Source organism: Grammomys surdaster, unplaced genomic scaffold (genome assembly GCF_004785775.1).
Source record: "Grammomys surdaster isolate TR1022 unplaced genomic scaffold, NIH_TR_1.0 127, whole genome shotgun sequence".
NCBI classification, from domain to species: domain Eukaryota; kingdom Metazoa; phylum Chordata; class Mammalia; order Rodentia; family Muridae; genus Grammomys; species Grammomys surdaster.
The window spans coordinates 8,359,521-8,372,987 of record NW_021604585.1 but is presented as its reverse complement, the minus strand read 5'-3'; the positions used below and the strand labels follow the sequence as shown (position 1 = coordinate 8,372,987).

Sequence of the window (13,467 nt, the reverse complement as noted above, 5' to 3'; positions counted from 1 at the left end):
CTCCTTTTATGTGGTTCTCAAAGGTCAAACTCTGGTCATTTGGTTTGGTGGCAAATGCCTTCACACACTGAGCCATCTCTTCAACCTTCAGGTATTTTTTTTTTCTTTTTATTGTCGGTCTTCTATACTGTTCATTATATTCTTTTTAAATTTAAGATCTCCAGCTTGGCAGTGTTCTCACACACCTTTAATCCCAACACTCGGGAGGCAGAGGCATTTGGATATCTGTGAGTTCCATGACAGCCAGGGATAGTACACAGAGAAACCTTGTCATGAACTTCACCCCCAAATTTAAGATATCTAAACTCCTTGTGGTGACGAAGTCTGTCACTGAAGAGGTAGAAATAGGAGGATCCAAATTTCAAGGTCATCTTCAGGTGCTTAGCAAGTTGCAGGCCAGCCTGGGCTATGTGAAACCCTAGTCAAAGAATCCTAAGTGATCCAGATTCATTGCCCCTTAGTCTCTTTAAGCACCCTTTTTTCCTATTTGAAGACAAGTTTGTTAGTTGAAAGTACTGGCTCGTACCTGTAATCTCAGCATGTGGGAGGTTGAGGCCAGAGGATTGCTATGAGTTTGAAACCAGACTGGGCAATGGAGTGGTACTCTGTCTCAGAAAGAAGCTGGTTCCCCCCCCCGGCCCACCCCCCCCCCCCCCCGGGGAGCAGGTGTTTCGCAGAATCCTATTTTCAAATGCCAGCCTGTTACTCTGACCGGCTCTCCCCAAGAGCCATATACCTGCCCCCTCACCACCTAACTTGTTTGCCCAGGAAGCCCATTCAGATACATGTTCTTTCTGTTTCTGCCTCACTTCTCTCCTACCACACATCCTCCATAGACTGTGTGTTCCTTTCTTGGCCTAGCAGGCCAGTCTCCACAGAAATTACTCTCTTGAGCCAAATCTCTCCTGACTCAAGGTCAGAGGGCAACTGTCAGGGAACTAGTCCTCTCTAACAAGCATAAAGAGATCTTTCTGATTCCCTTCAAAAGTCACCAAGAACATTCCTTCCGCTGGAGACAAGAGTGAACCCTAAGGGTGGTTTGCTTTATAGGAAAAGCAGAAATCCCATGTCCTTCAGAAAGTATGCCTAATGGTCTACAGAGTGAGTTCCAGGACAGCCAGGACTACACAGAGAAACCCTGTCCCAAAAAAAAAAAAAACCACCCAACCTCCCCCCCCAAAACAAAAAACAAAAAACAAAAAAAGAAAAACAAAAAAAAGAGAAAGTATGCCTAAGAACTTAATATGTGCAAGACATTTTAGAGGCTACATAGATACTTAAAACATTTTTATTTTTACATCATGATAGTAGAAAGGATGTGTAAAGATAACTCATGACTGTGGCAGGGACTTTCCATGACGATATTGTAGGTGCTATTAGGTACTTTGTGCCCGACACGGTACAAGGCACCTTTAACATATCATCTTGTGCACACAACATTCTAGGGTGAGTATTGTTGCTATGTCTACTTTGCAGATGAAGAAATAGTCTGAGAAAGATGAGCTGCCTTAAGACATCCAACTAGGACATGGAGTCTGAGTTCAAATCCAGGTCTGGTGTGCTGCAAAAATTCTAATTAAGACATGTCCCCACCCATTTTTATGAGTGTAAGTGTAGTGTGAATATATGTATGCATGTTTTTGCATGTTTATGGGTGAACCTATTTGCTTATGCATGTGGAAGCCCCAGGTTGCTTTCAGGAATCATTCTCTTCTACTTCATTTACTGAGGCAAAAAGTCTCTCAGTCAAACTCAGAGCTCACTCACCTGACTAGTCTTGAGTGCTGTTTGTTCTGAAGATCCTCTGTGTTAGACTTCTTGGGCTGAAGTTACAGGCAAGTCCCCATGCTCATCCAAAGTTTATGTAAATTCCTAGAGATCCAAACTGTGGTCCTCTGGCTTGCATGGCAAGCACAGTCATATCCCAGAAAAAAAAAAAAATATATATATTACAGGATTGTGTATGCAAAATGTCTGTGTGGCCCACTGCACTACTTCAATGGCTTTTTAAGACAAGAAGAAAAGGGACTGGTATTGTCTGTCTCTATGAATGCTGGGTCTTGGTTTCTCTCAGGGTCCCTCCACCTTCAGGGCATACTTGAGTCACTACAGCCATGATTTTATGGTGCTTACCTTCACCTGGGGCTACATCCCCACAACCCAGCACACAGGACTCAACACCCTTTGGGTGAAAAGCCTGGGGACCCACTCATTCCTGCAGATGCTATTTTTAGGTTCCCTGCTGCAGCAGACTGCTCTGTCCTGTGTGTGACTGATTTTATTTCTCATCTCAGTGCAGGTGGAGAAGATCTTGGTTAGGGTGTTTGCTGAAGGACCTGAGTTTGAGTTATATTCTGCTTTTACTAGCAGTGTAACCTGGACAAAACTACACACCCTCTCTCAGATTTGATTTCCTTATTTATGTAATGAGAGAAATAGCTGCCTTGCCCAAAGAGAGGTCAGCTGTGTAAACTGTTGCTAGGAGGAAATGATCCCTTTTAAAGAAGGGAGGAAAATCCAGATCACGTCGTTAAGCCCGAGGGCAAGGTGAACGGAGATCGAGTGGTGCTAAGCCCAAGTCTCAGTTGTTGACTCTCTTCCGCTGTACTCTGCCACTGACATCTTGTTCCAGACTAAGGATGAAAATATTAATATTACATGAAAACATTTTCTTTGACCTCAAAGTTTATTTTTTGCATCCATTTTTTATTGTAAAAAAATGCATTTTTGTGGGCCCCTAAAAATATTGTTGGCACTAAGTACTGTGCCTACCGGACCTAATAGCTACGTTTCCGGGAATTCAGAGCTGGCTGCCTGCATCTCCTAACATTTTCCTTCCTCTGCAGAGCGCTGCCTCCCAGAGCCCGGAAGAAAGCCAAGCTGCTGCCAGACACAGAGAGGACTAGAGGCTTTGTTCTATGGCAAGGGATGTAGAGGATGCCCCCTTATGAGCTTGACCTCGCTTCGAGGTTTAACGAGGTCACTTCTAGCCAAATGTGTCTGCGTTGGGAGCAGTCCTGTGTCTTTCTTATAGCCCATATGAGTGCTTGTAGTCCTTCTCCCTGCTTTACTCCAGACAGAAAACAATCCCTGTTATTGAAAGTCTACTTAAGTGCTCAGGACTTCACATGTATTATGTCACAGGATTATTACATCATACCCATAAGGTAGGTGATAGTATCTCTACTACACAGAAGATAAGGAAGGCCAAAAGTTCTTATCACCTGCATCTTGTCACTGTATACGTCCTCTAATGATCTGAGGAGCCCAAGACAATGTCTACTTGAACTCTAATGCTTCCCCCATGGTATTCGATGGATTCCAGACTCATACATTCCAGTCAAGTGTTCTACTACCAAGCTTCATCTCCAGTCCCACTCTCATTCCTTACTGAGGAACAGACAGTTTAGGCCAAGAACAGACTATGTATGGGGATGGACTCAAAGTCCCTGGTCCACACTGCCCACTCCAGTTTAGACATGTGTCACTGTTGATTTTGGAATACCCTGGCCAGGGACAGAAGACTGATAGAGATCTGTGATCTGTGGTCGCATTAGGCAATCAAGGGAAGACACAGTGTCCATCCAGTTAGGTTCAGAAAGTAGAACGCAGCCTGGCTCCTTGTCTTGAGTGAGGCAAGATGAGTTGAATGAACTCTGTGATCCTTTTCTTAAACTTGTGTCACTTTGCTCTTCTGACCTCTATCCTTCTGGCACATTATAAAAATGAGGTGAATGGGCTGAGAGAGATAGTCCGGTAATTAAGAGCATTTGCTGCTCTTGCAGAGGACCCAGGTTAGGTTCCCAGCACCCACAGGGCCACTTACAACAGTCTGTAACTCAGTACTGGGGGTTCCAATGTTCTTTTGTGGCCTCAAAAAGCACATGGCACAAATGTAGACCACCCACAGGCAGGCAAAAACTCAAACACATGTTTTTTGGGTTTGTTTTGTTTTTTAAGGAAGTAAGTGTTATAGTTTCTTTGGTCGTTGTGATGGATATTCTTGGTTGCCAACTTGACAGCATCTGGAATTAACTAAAAACCCAAGCACCTGAGCACCTGATGGACCTGTGAGGGATTTTTCTTGGTTGTATCTTTTGAGGTTATAAGACCCTATCTAAATCTGGGCCACACCTTCTCATGGCAGGCTATAAAAAGGACATGGAAGAAGGAAGCTTTTTGCTTTTTGCCTGCTTGCCTTCACTCTCACTGGAACATTTATCTATCCTGCTGCTAAGCCATTCCTTACTGCATTAGAGCCTACTTCTACTGAATCCTGATGTACACTGAAGACCGGGTAAGACATCCAGCCTTGTGGACTGAAAAGCTATTGGATATGTGGACCTCCTGTTAAGAGATAGCCATTTGTGGACTAGCTGGATCTATCTGTAAGCTATCCCAATAAACCCCATATATGTTTTTCTATCAGTTCTGATCCTCTAGAGAACTCTCACCTATATAGTCAGTCATCCCTCCCTCTCCTTAAATTTCCCTCCCCTCTTTTTTCCATGCTGCATCTGTGCAGGCTTTTAATTTAGTTCTCCCAGCACCCTATTTGTGCAGGGGTGATAGATTGTGAACCTCACACATGTACACAAATGTATGAAGAAGCAACCACCAGACCTCTGAGATCAGGCTTAGGCACTCATAGGGTATGTGAGAATTGTGGAAGACCGTTCTTTCTGATTTATTTTTTAAAAGGACATCCATACACTTCCCGGTCAGACCTGTTGGGGCCTTCCAGTAATCCTAGCATTGGGCAGGTGGGCACAGGAGGATGGGAAAGTCAAGGTCAGACCAATCCTAAAAATAGAAAACAAGACCTTCCCACATGTTATTATAGGTCTTCAAGATTGTATGTTCCTCTTGGCTGGAGTACCCAGCACCAGGACTCATGGTTGATGCCTGAAAGGGAAATTTTCCTGTTTCCTGCAAGACCCACGACTAGTTGAGAGGCCTATCTGAATTTGGCGTCATGGAGCTGATTTCCCACATTCTGAATTCGAAATTGCCAAGAGTTTTTGTTGCTGTTCTTCTGTTGCTTTTGCTGTAATGTCCATTGTTTTGGACCTCCTAAGGAGACCTTAGAAATAACATATTCCATTTAATCTTTACAAACCAAATAGTGGACCTTAGAGGTCAGGTCTTGATTGAGGCAAATTCTAGCTTTTCACAGGCCTCAGTTTCTCCATCTTAGAAATGAGAATAACAATGATGAATATGATGAAGAAGAAGATGATAACGATAAACAAACAAACCAAAAAAATAAACAGACCTGGTCTGCCTGCTTCAATGATTAACTTGTATGAAACACATTGAGAGCACAGAGAGGGTATGTAACACCATGTGAAATGTGGATCTCCGGTAGCCTCAACCTTCAAGCTACCCAGATACCCAGAGTGAATGTTCTGCAGGCTGTTCCCTACAACTCCTACAATCCGGAGGTGACCCTTACTTCACACATGGATGGCAGGGCGGACCAAGGAATCTTTACAGCAGCCACCTGAGCCGCGGGGGCTGCGGGCGGAGTCCTGGCAGGGCTGATCGCAGGCTGAGGATGAGTGGCGGGAGTCGTCTGAGTTGGCGGGGGCAGCGGGCCCGGCGGACACGCGGGCGCTGAAGGAGTTAAACAGGGCCGGGGGCAGAGCGCCTGTCAGAAGCGAGCATGTGCAGTTTGCACCGCATCCGTACTATGGGTGAGTGCCGCCGCCGCCGCCTGGGGCTGGGTTCCGTGGGGCAGCAGCGGCTGCAGCTCCCCGGGCCCCGCGCCGCCCCAGCGGCCGCGGACACTCGATGCGGGAATAGTCGCGGGCGGGTGGCGTGGGGGAGGCTCGTCCGGTCACTCGGCGCGGGGGGAGCCCGAGCGCCGGCGTGGGGGCAGGGAGCAGGCGGCGCAGGAGAGCGCCCCGAGACCCGGCGCGGGAGGAGGAGCGGGAGCCAGCCCGTGAGACCGCGCTCCTGGCCGCACCTGCGTTGGGCAGACGGCCGCCGACCCTGCCTTGCCTTGCCCTACCCTCGTCCCCGGCCCCGCACCGGTAGGTGCCCGCGATGCCCGCAGAGAGGCCTTTCCGCCGCGGAGAGAGGTGTCTGCGCGGGGCGGGCAGCGCCGAGCGCGGGGGCGCGGGTGATGGGGCCGTGATGGGGAAGACTCGGCGACCCCGTGTGTGGACACTACCGGATCCTGCTTTCTCTTTGCTTTCGGTTTCGGAGCGGCTGTTGGGGCTGGAGAGCGAGCCGCAGATTAGATGCTGTGTCTGAGCTTGGATTCCCTGCGGGGGATGGGCGCACAGGGGGGCGTGTTGGCGAAAAGGGTGCACATTGGCAACTTTCCCCGTCTCAAACAAAGGGGTGCCGGGTTGAGCCGAGGGTGAAAGATTCGACTGAGGATCTGAGACCTCTGAAGGTTGACACCTCCTCCCTAACCCAGTGGCGTGCACCCCGAGGCCCTCTGCAAAGGACAGTGGGGGGCGCCAGACTGGATGGAAGCTAGAGAGCCAGGTCTTGGGAGTAGGAACCACAGACCCTCCTGACTTTGCAGACTGGGGAAGGATCCCTGTCAAAATGATCTATTACCGTCTCCACCGAGGGCATGAAGGAACTGGGTGATGGTGGGTTGCACACCTTGGCATTCTTTTTTCAGGTGGGTGCCTAGATCAGTGCCCAGCCTCTGGCTGCTAGTTCTCCGTCCGCATTCACCATCTCTGTTTCCTTGTGGGAACTGGAGGGCTGAGATGGGGAGCCATGTAGCCCTATTTCTGGCAAGGCCAGAGAGAGAGGCATTGGCATCTTTCCCAGGTGTCTTCTTTTCTCTCTTTCTATGACCAGTCAGAAACTGACCCGTTTCCCCTCTTTCCCTCACCGTTTCTCCTTTCTTCCCTGGGGTTTCTTAGGAGGTGGGTGTGTGATCTCTTCTAGCACAGGGTTTGTGGTGCCAGGTTGTTCCAACTCTGGTTAGATGCTCACTGGAGGACCCTTGGAAGCTGCATACCAATGCAAACTTGGGGTTCTGCTTACCCATTGTTGAGTGTTCTCTGCACCTCAATAACAGATGATCACCACACTGGAGTCCTCACCACACTGGGGTCCTCAGAAAGCCTAAGCTCTCCTCTCTCTCTCTCTCTGTGTCTCTCTGTCTCTCTGTCTCTGTCTCTCTGTCTCTGTCTCTGTCTCTGTCTCTCTCTCTCTCTCTCTGTCTCTCTCTCTCTCTCTCTCTCTCTCTCTCTGTCTCTCTCTCTCTCTCTCATAGGAAGAGGGGTCAAAAAGAGAGCTGATGGACCTGCCTTAAGAATGGTATAAGGTCTTTCTCTAGAAGACAAACGGCTCAGTTTCCAAGACCCCAGTTCCCAATCTGTGTCTCCGGGAACCAGGTTCCTCTAGCTTGCAGATGGCATGCATGTGACCATTGGCTCTTGTCCTGTGGCTGGCAGCACAGCCATCCAGGAGCTCCTGTTATTTACCTGGTTGCAAGGCAGAGCTACTTGGCTTCTGTGTATGATCTGACCGGAGATAGGTGGCACGGTAGGCTCTGTACTTCTGGGTGATCCTTCTTGCATCTCTGTGAAGGAGCTTATGACACATTTGGCTGGACTAAGGATGCACCTACAGAGACAACTGGGTTTAAAGACATGAGGGATGGGCTGAGGTGAACCTCCTTTACTCTTCCTGAGACCTTGGGTTCAGAAACAGAGACAGGCATTAGGGTGATGGAACGCTGGTCTTTGGAAAGAAATGATAAGTCCATTTAGTCTTGCTTTTGGCTACTCCAGGATAGGATCAAGGGAGATTCCAGAACTTGTAAGGGAACACAGGAGAGAAGGAAGTACCCTGAGTGTTCCATCTGTGGTCCTGGAACTCAAATGGCTAAGGTTAGGTCAGGTGGCTAACTCAGGCAACACGGGTAGCACCACTTCTCTGAAGATCCTCTGTCCAGCTAGCAGAGTTGATTATGGCTCAGTCCCTGTTGGGTTTATCCCAAGCTGTTGATTCACAGGCTGAGGATAGTGCTCAGTGGCCTGACCTCTCCAGCGGAAAGGGTGCAAGAAGGCTTCTCTGTGGACTGACTGTTCTTCAAATACACAGTCTATGAGGTAAGAGTGTGGGCTCCCTTGCCTCCCTCCTTGAAAGCGATGGGATGTGATCTCCTACATTTATAAATTCATTTAAGAGCCTGGAGTTCTTGAATGAAAGGTATCAGAAGAATTAGTGAGTCTTACAGCGTGTTTATTTCAGTTGACTCCGGTTTGTGTATTTGTTTCAAAGGGGGAAAGTGTTCTTTTACAGGGAAGGGCTAAGTTATAGCTTTTTCAATGGGGAAAAGTCAGTGATAGGTTTTAAAGTGTCATCTTTATCAGAAAAGTTGCTATAGTACACAGGGGTGGGTGGTTTTTCTGTCTGCCTCTGCTCATGGGACGTCTCTGAGCTCCCAAAGGAGATGACAAACCAGGGCGATAGTGGCAGTCACCCTTGAAGCTCTGATAAGGGTCTATGGTGATGTGGGTGGGGGGCTCTGGCCTCAGAGAGAGAGAGAGAGAGAGAGAGAGAGAGAGAGAGAGAGAGAGAGCAGTAAAGTGAGGCAGCCGGGTTTAGCAACAGCCATATCTGATCTGGCTGTCCTTGAGGGAGAAAAAGGATAGCTAACCCTCCCTTTGCTAGACTGTTCTCAAATTTGCAGCCTTTAACCCTCCTTCTCCCCACCCCTCTATCCCCTAATTACAGACAAGGTGGTTTGGATTTTAGTGGGCTTTTGGTTTGGTTTTGTTTTTTAATTCAAGAACATTCCTTTTAAAGTGGGAATAATTTCTGCTCTAGCACCCTCGGCTCCTTTTGTTCAAACCTGGCCAAGGAGGGAATCCAGAAAGGGATTAAGATCATCTGAAACTGGCTATAGTTTCTGCTTCTTCCTACCATGCCTTTTAGGAAACTGGTTTGTTTTTGAAAAGTAGAGTGTAACCGAGTCTGAGGGGAAAGAGGACAGGAGCAGCATTTTTTGGTCCTGGTCCTCAAGTCACTCTCAGTACCCTGGGATGGCTGGTATGTACTAACATTCCTTTCCTGGGATTAGAGAAGGTTTAGAATCAATTGTCTTATGATTCTTGGCTTAACCTTTACCAAGATGCTAGCAGAGGGTTTAGATGCTGTAGGTTTGTAGGTTTGTATGATGACAAATGCCCGTTATCCTAGCCCTTAGGAGGTAAAGGCAGGAGGATTTGAGGCCAGCCTGGTCTACATATAGAGTTCCAGACCAACTAGGGTTATACCTTAGCTGGGAAAAATACATTTGCCTCATATCAAGCTATGGGATGTTCCGTGCTGCTGCCATTTATGGAAGTGTACATGGAAAAGGAAGTGCTTTCTTCCTGTGGCACGGATATTCACCATTAAACTGAGGCTGGGTAAGTGAGCTGCTGATTCTCAGGCTGACAGGGAAAGCCTGCTTGCCCCCTTGTGCTCTCATGCATTAGGCTCCAGGGGTGGGTTCCTGCACGCCTCCAACCAGAGGTTCTGCTTAATGTTCATTTTGACATCAATTTCTCTACCTGTAAATTTAGTGGGGTTGAAATTGTAGGGTGATGCTGGCCCTCGGTTCCTTCAGAGAATGGTTCTCAGAGGAAGCTTTCTGTCCCTTTCTATTGCTGACAGTTTTGTGATGGGGTTGGTCCAGTCTATGGACACAGCCATTGCCATTTGCATCTCTGAACTTCTAGACCCCACCCTTTCTTTTTCTCTGATGGTTCCCTGGGACTTTGAGAGCTTCTACTTTCTATCATGACTGGTGTTGTAAGAGTCGGCAGCATGAATATTATAGCAAACAGTCTACATGGGCAGGAATTGGGTCTTGAAACTGCTCTTTCCTCTGGAATCTTGGCAGTGTAAAAATTTCACTGGCCACATAGTACTAGGAAATCTACTTGATAAGGGGACTTAGTAAGTCAGAGCATCTCTGTCACACCTGTTCTCTCCTGAGGTCCCACATTTGGGACATATTGGATCAACCACTTCAGACTGCTGTAGCAGGTGGGCTCAAATGATAGATGGCTTCTAGTGGGTCTGTCCATTCATTGTTTCAGGTTTTAAGAGGCACCTCTGCCACATGAGCTTCTGGACTGGTCCATCTTCACAAGAGTTTTAGTAGGGCCTTGATAGCAGCCTCAAGTCTAGAGATGCCAAGAGACAGAGGGCTACAGAGAGAGGGTTCTTCTCTGAACCTTCCATATATACATGAGTCTATGTAGTGTTGCTCATTGTAGATGTGTTTAGGGCTGACCACTTAGGTTTGGATAAATCACGGGGCTCATCCCTAAAGAAAACTTGATTCTCCCTCTCTCAGCAGCCAATGATTTCCTGTGGGTGGGCTCTTATGAAATTTCCACCATCCATATTGTATGCCAACTGATGTTGCAGGTGTGTGTGTGTGTGTGTGTGTGTATCAACCATATTATTGAGATTTCCTGGGTGCAGCTTCCCTGTCATATCTGGAAGATATTTTCTAGGGGCAGGCATCTTGGTACTCCAGCTCTTAAAATATTTTTACAGCCTGTTCAATGGTTTCCTCTGACACTCAGGTCTAGGGGTTGTGTTGTAGAGGCATCAACTGGGGACGGGGACCATCTCAACCATTTATTCTCTACTTCTGACAGTTGTGGATCTCCACACTAGTCTTCATCTATTGCAAAAAGAAGTTTCTTTGATGAGGGGCGAGAGCTATACTTATCTGTGGGTATAAGGATAAGCATTTAGATTACTATTAAAAATTATACTGATTTAGGAAACTAGCAGAGGTAGGTTCTGCTCTAGGGCCTGTGACCTCTCCAGCCATAAGTATTTGATTAGTTTGCAGTACCTGGCATGACTTCCTTCCTCTTAAGCAGGCTTTAAGTCAAGTTAGATAGCTGTTGGTTACCCCCAAGATAAAAGTGCAACTATTGCACCATTGGAGATATCTTGGTAGGCCAGTCATCTTTGTGGTTCTTAGCCTTTGCAGCTGGCTAAGAAAGCTGACTGCGTTTCTCCCTTAGCAGCTTGCATAGGGCCTTCCAGTACTCTGAGAGTTAGTCTCATGCATCTGTGTTTAGCACATGTACAGCTCCGATTGCCTGTCTAATGCTGTCCTTAGCTAGTCTCCCCCTCAGCTCCTGAGTTCCTAGTCTTTAGGATCCCTCTCCCTCTTTTTCCCAAATAAAACACACGCACACGCACACACACACACACACACACACACACTTCCAAAGTCAGGACTAAGAACCTGGACGTTGGTCACACTTTTATCTACATCATTAAGCAAATATGGACAATAAATATTGCTATCGTTTGGGCAGCATAAGCAGCAGATCCAGAGGGTTTGTTTTTTTTGCTTACCCAAAACAATAAGGTGACCTTCTTATAGTGACATAATATAAGTGCGTATGTCTGCACAGTTCTTGACATGTGAAAGTACTCATTAAATCACCAGCTGTGATAGTTGGATGTCATTCGACACACCGACTTCTAGGTCACTGGACAATGACATCGTTTTAAAGAAACAACTCTAAAATCAGGAAATCTGAGAATACTCCCCATCCCACTTGCTTGATTGCCCTTGGGTGACCCATTTCAGTGCTCTGAGACTTAATTCCACATATGAAATTTCAAGTTGCTTCAGTGGTCAGAGCGCTAACAGTTGACAGTCATCAGGTATTGAATACTTACTCTCTCTGTCTGCCAGGCATTGGGCTAAGTACTCTTTATATGTTCTCCTGCATACCACCGAGAAAGCTACTACTGATTATTCCCATTTTACAGCTGGAAAGAGTGAGCTTCTGCAAGAGCAATCACACATCTCATCTGGCTAGAAAATGTCCAGACTGGGCCTTGAGCTGAGGTCTGATTCTGCTGCAGATTGTGAGTGTTGGATTGGTTAGGTGATAGAACAAACGAACATTGGTGAGTGACTGACAGCGGAGGTGGTGTAAGCATATAGAGTTGATGTGGATTAAACATGGCAGCTAAAGGAAGATTGAAGGACACATGCTTGAAAACTAGCATCCTTGTGAACGTTCAGAAAGGAGGGTGAAATCTTTACCCTGCAGTGGGGAAGTAGACCAGATGGCCTGGAAGTTATCCTAAAGGGAACAAGCTTTCTGCTTGGCATAGCAATGCATCTTATAAACCCCATTTCATTCTGATACTAACATTTTCCTCTTGCTTGGTAGGCTCTTGGGTCGCATTTTCCTTTCTGTTACCCTCCTGTCCATCAGAACAGCTCATCTTAGCAATTTCTTGACTATACTCTTTGTCCCCCAAGCCCTTCCTTCCCTTGACCATCCCTGTGCATCTGAGGGACTTGATTATGGCCCAAGTCCCAGATATACTTTGCAAAGCACAGAAAATGTTAGACTAGGGTCTGGAATATAACTCAATGGTACAGAACTTGCCTAGATCATATGAGGACCGGGGGAATCAATCCCCAGCATTGGAAAAAAAATAGATCTACCTTATATTCATCAGATTACCCTACATCCATCTGGCTACCTGTTCTGAGAAAGGATTTACTCCGTTTAGAGATAACAAGCTACTTCAATGGTTAATTATCCTCAGCCCTAGACAATTTCACTTTGAATCTCTTACATCATTTGGGGGTGTTTATGAAAAGGAATGAGAGTTGTGGAGGAGGCCTGGGAGAAGTTGGCTGACCATATTAGAGTTGTTGAGAAGCTCTTTGATAGAATCATATGGTAGGGACAAGGAGACGAGTTCTGGACTCTTGTTCAGTGACTCTGTACATGGGATGTAAATTCTGGGGGTTTTTGGTACTGTTGTGTATAAAATAGAAATTGCCAGGTAAGACTGTCTGTAGCCTTCTAGGAGGTGTGCTGAATGATCCAGTGGACTTGGGGTGATTCTGGCCTTTCTCAGGGAAGACTCAACTCCTCTGGAACTGATGGAAGTCAGAACTGAGGAAGCTGGGATAGAGTGGAAAGAGAATGGAACCATCCTGGAAGATAAGGGGCAAAGCCAGAGCTAGAATAGGAACTTTCGCCAGGCAGTGGTGGCACACGCCTTTAATCCCAGCACTTGGGAGGCAGAGGCAGGCGGATTTCTGAGTTCGAGGCCAGCCTGGTCTACAGAGTGAGTTCCAGGACAGCCAGGACTACACAGAGAAACCCTGTCTCGAAAAACCAAAAAAAAAAAAAAAAAAAAAAGAAGAATAAGAACTTTCTAGTGAAGGGGTAGCAGGACTGGTGTTCCTCCTGTCCCCCAGAGGGAGCGGAGGGGTGGCATTATTTGTGGGCCTTTCCTCCCCCACTCCCTACATCATGGTAAGTACCCTTTGCCTTCTCTGAAACCTCACTTCATCCCTTCGCAGACCCAGGGAAAGCTGCAGCACAGCTATGCCTTGTAGGTGTTTCATATTCTGCATTTGGGTTGGGTGAACTCCTACTCCTCCTCCTCCTCCTCCTCCTCCTCCTCCTCCTCCTCCTCCTCCTCCTC

General features: G+C 47.0%; 1 protein-coding gene across 1 annotated transcript in view; it reads left to right on the top strand.

Annotated features, from left to right (window-relative positions):
• The first annotated feature begins 7,990 nt into the window (after window positions 1–7,990).
• Window positions 7,991–13,467, top strand: part of Tmem229b (transmembrane protein 229B) — a 41,712-nt gene continuing 36,235 nt past the window's right edge. Inside the window, exon 1 of the mRNA XM_028789950.1 lies at window positions 7,991–8,087. The gene's annotated coding sequence lies outside the window, so the exon portion shown is untranslated. The remainder of the gene's footprint in view (window positions 8,088–13,467) is intronic.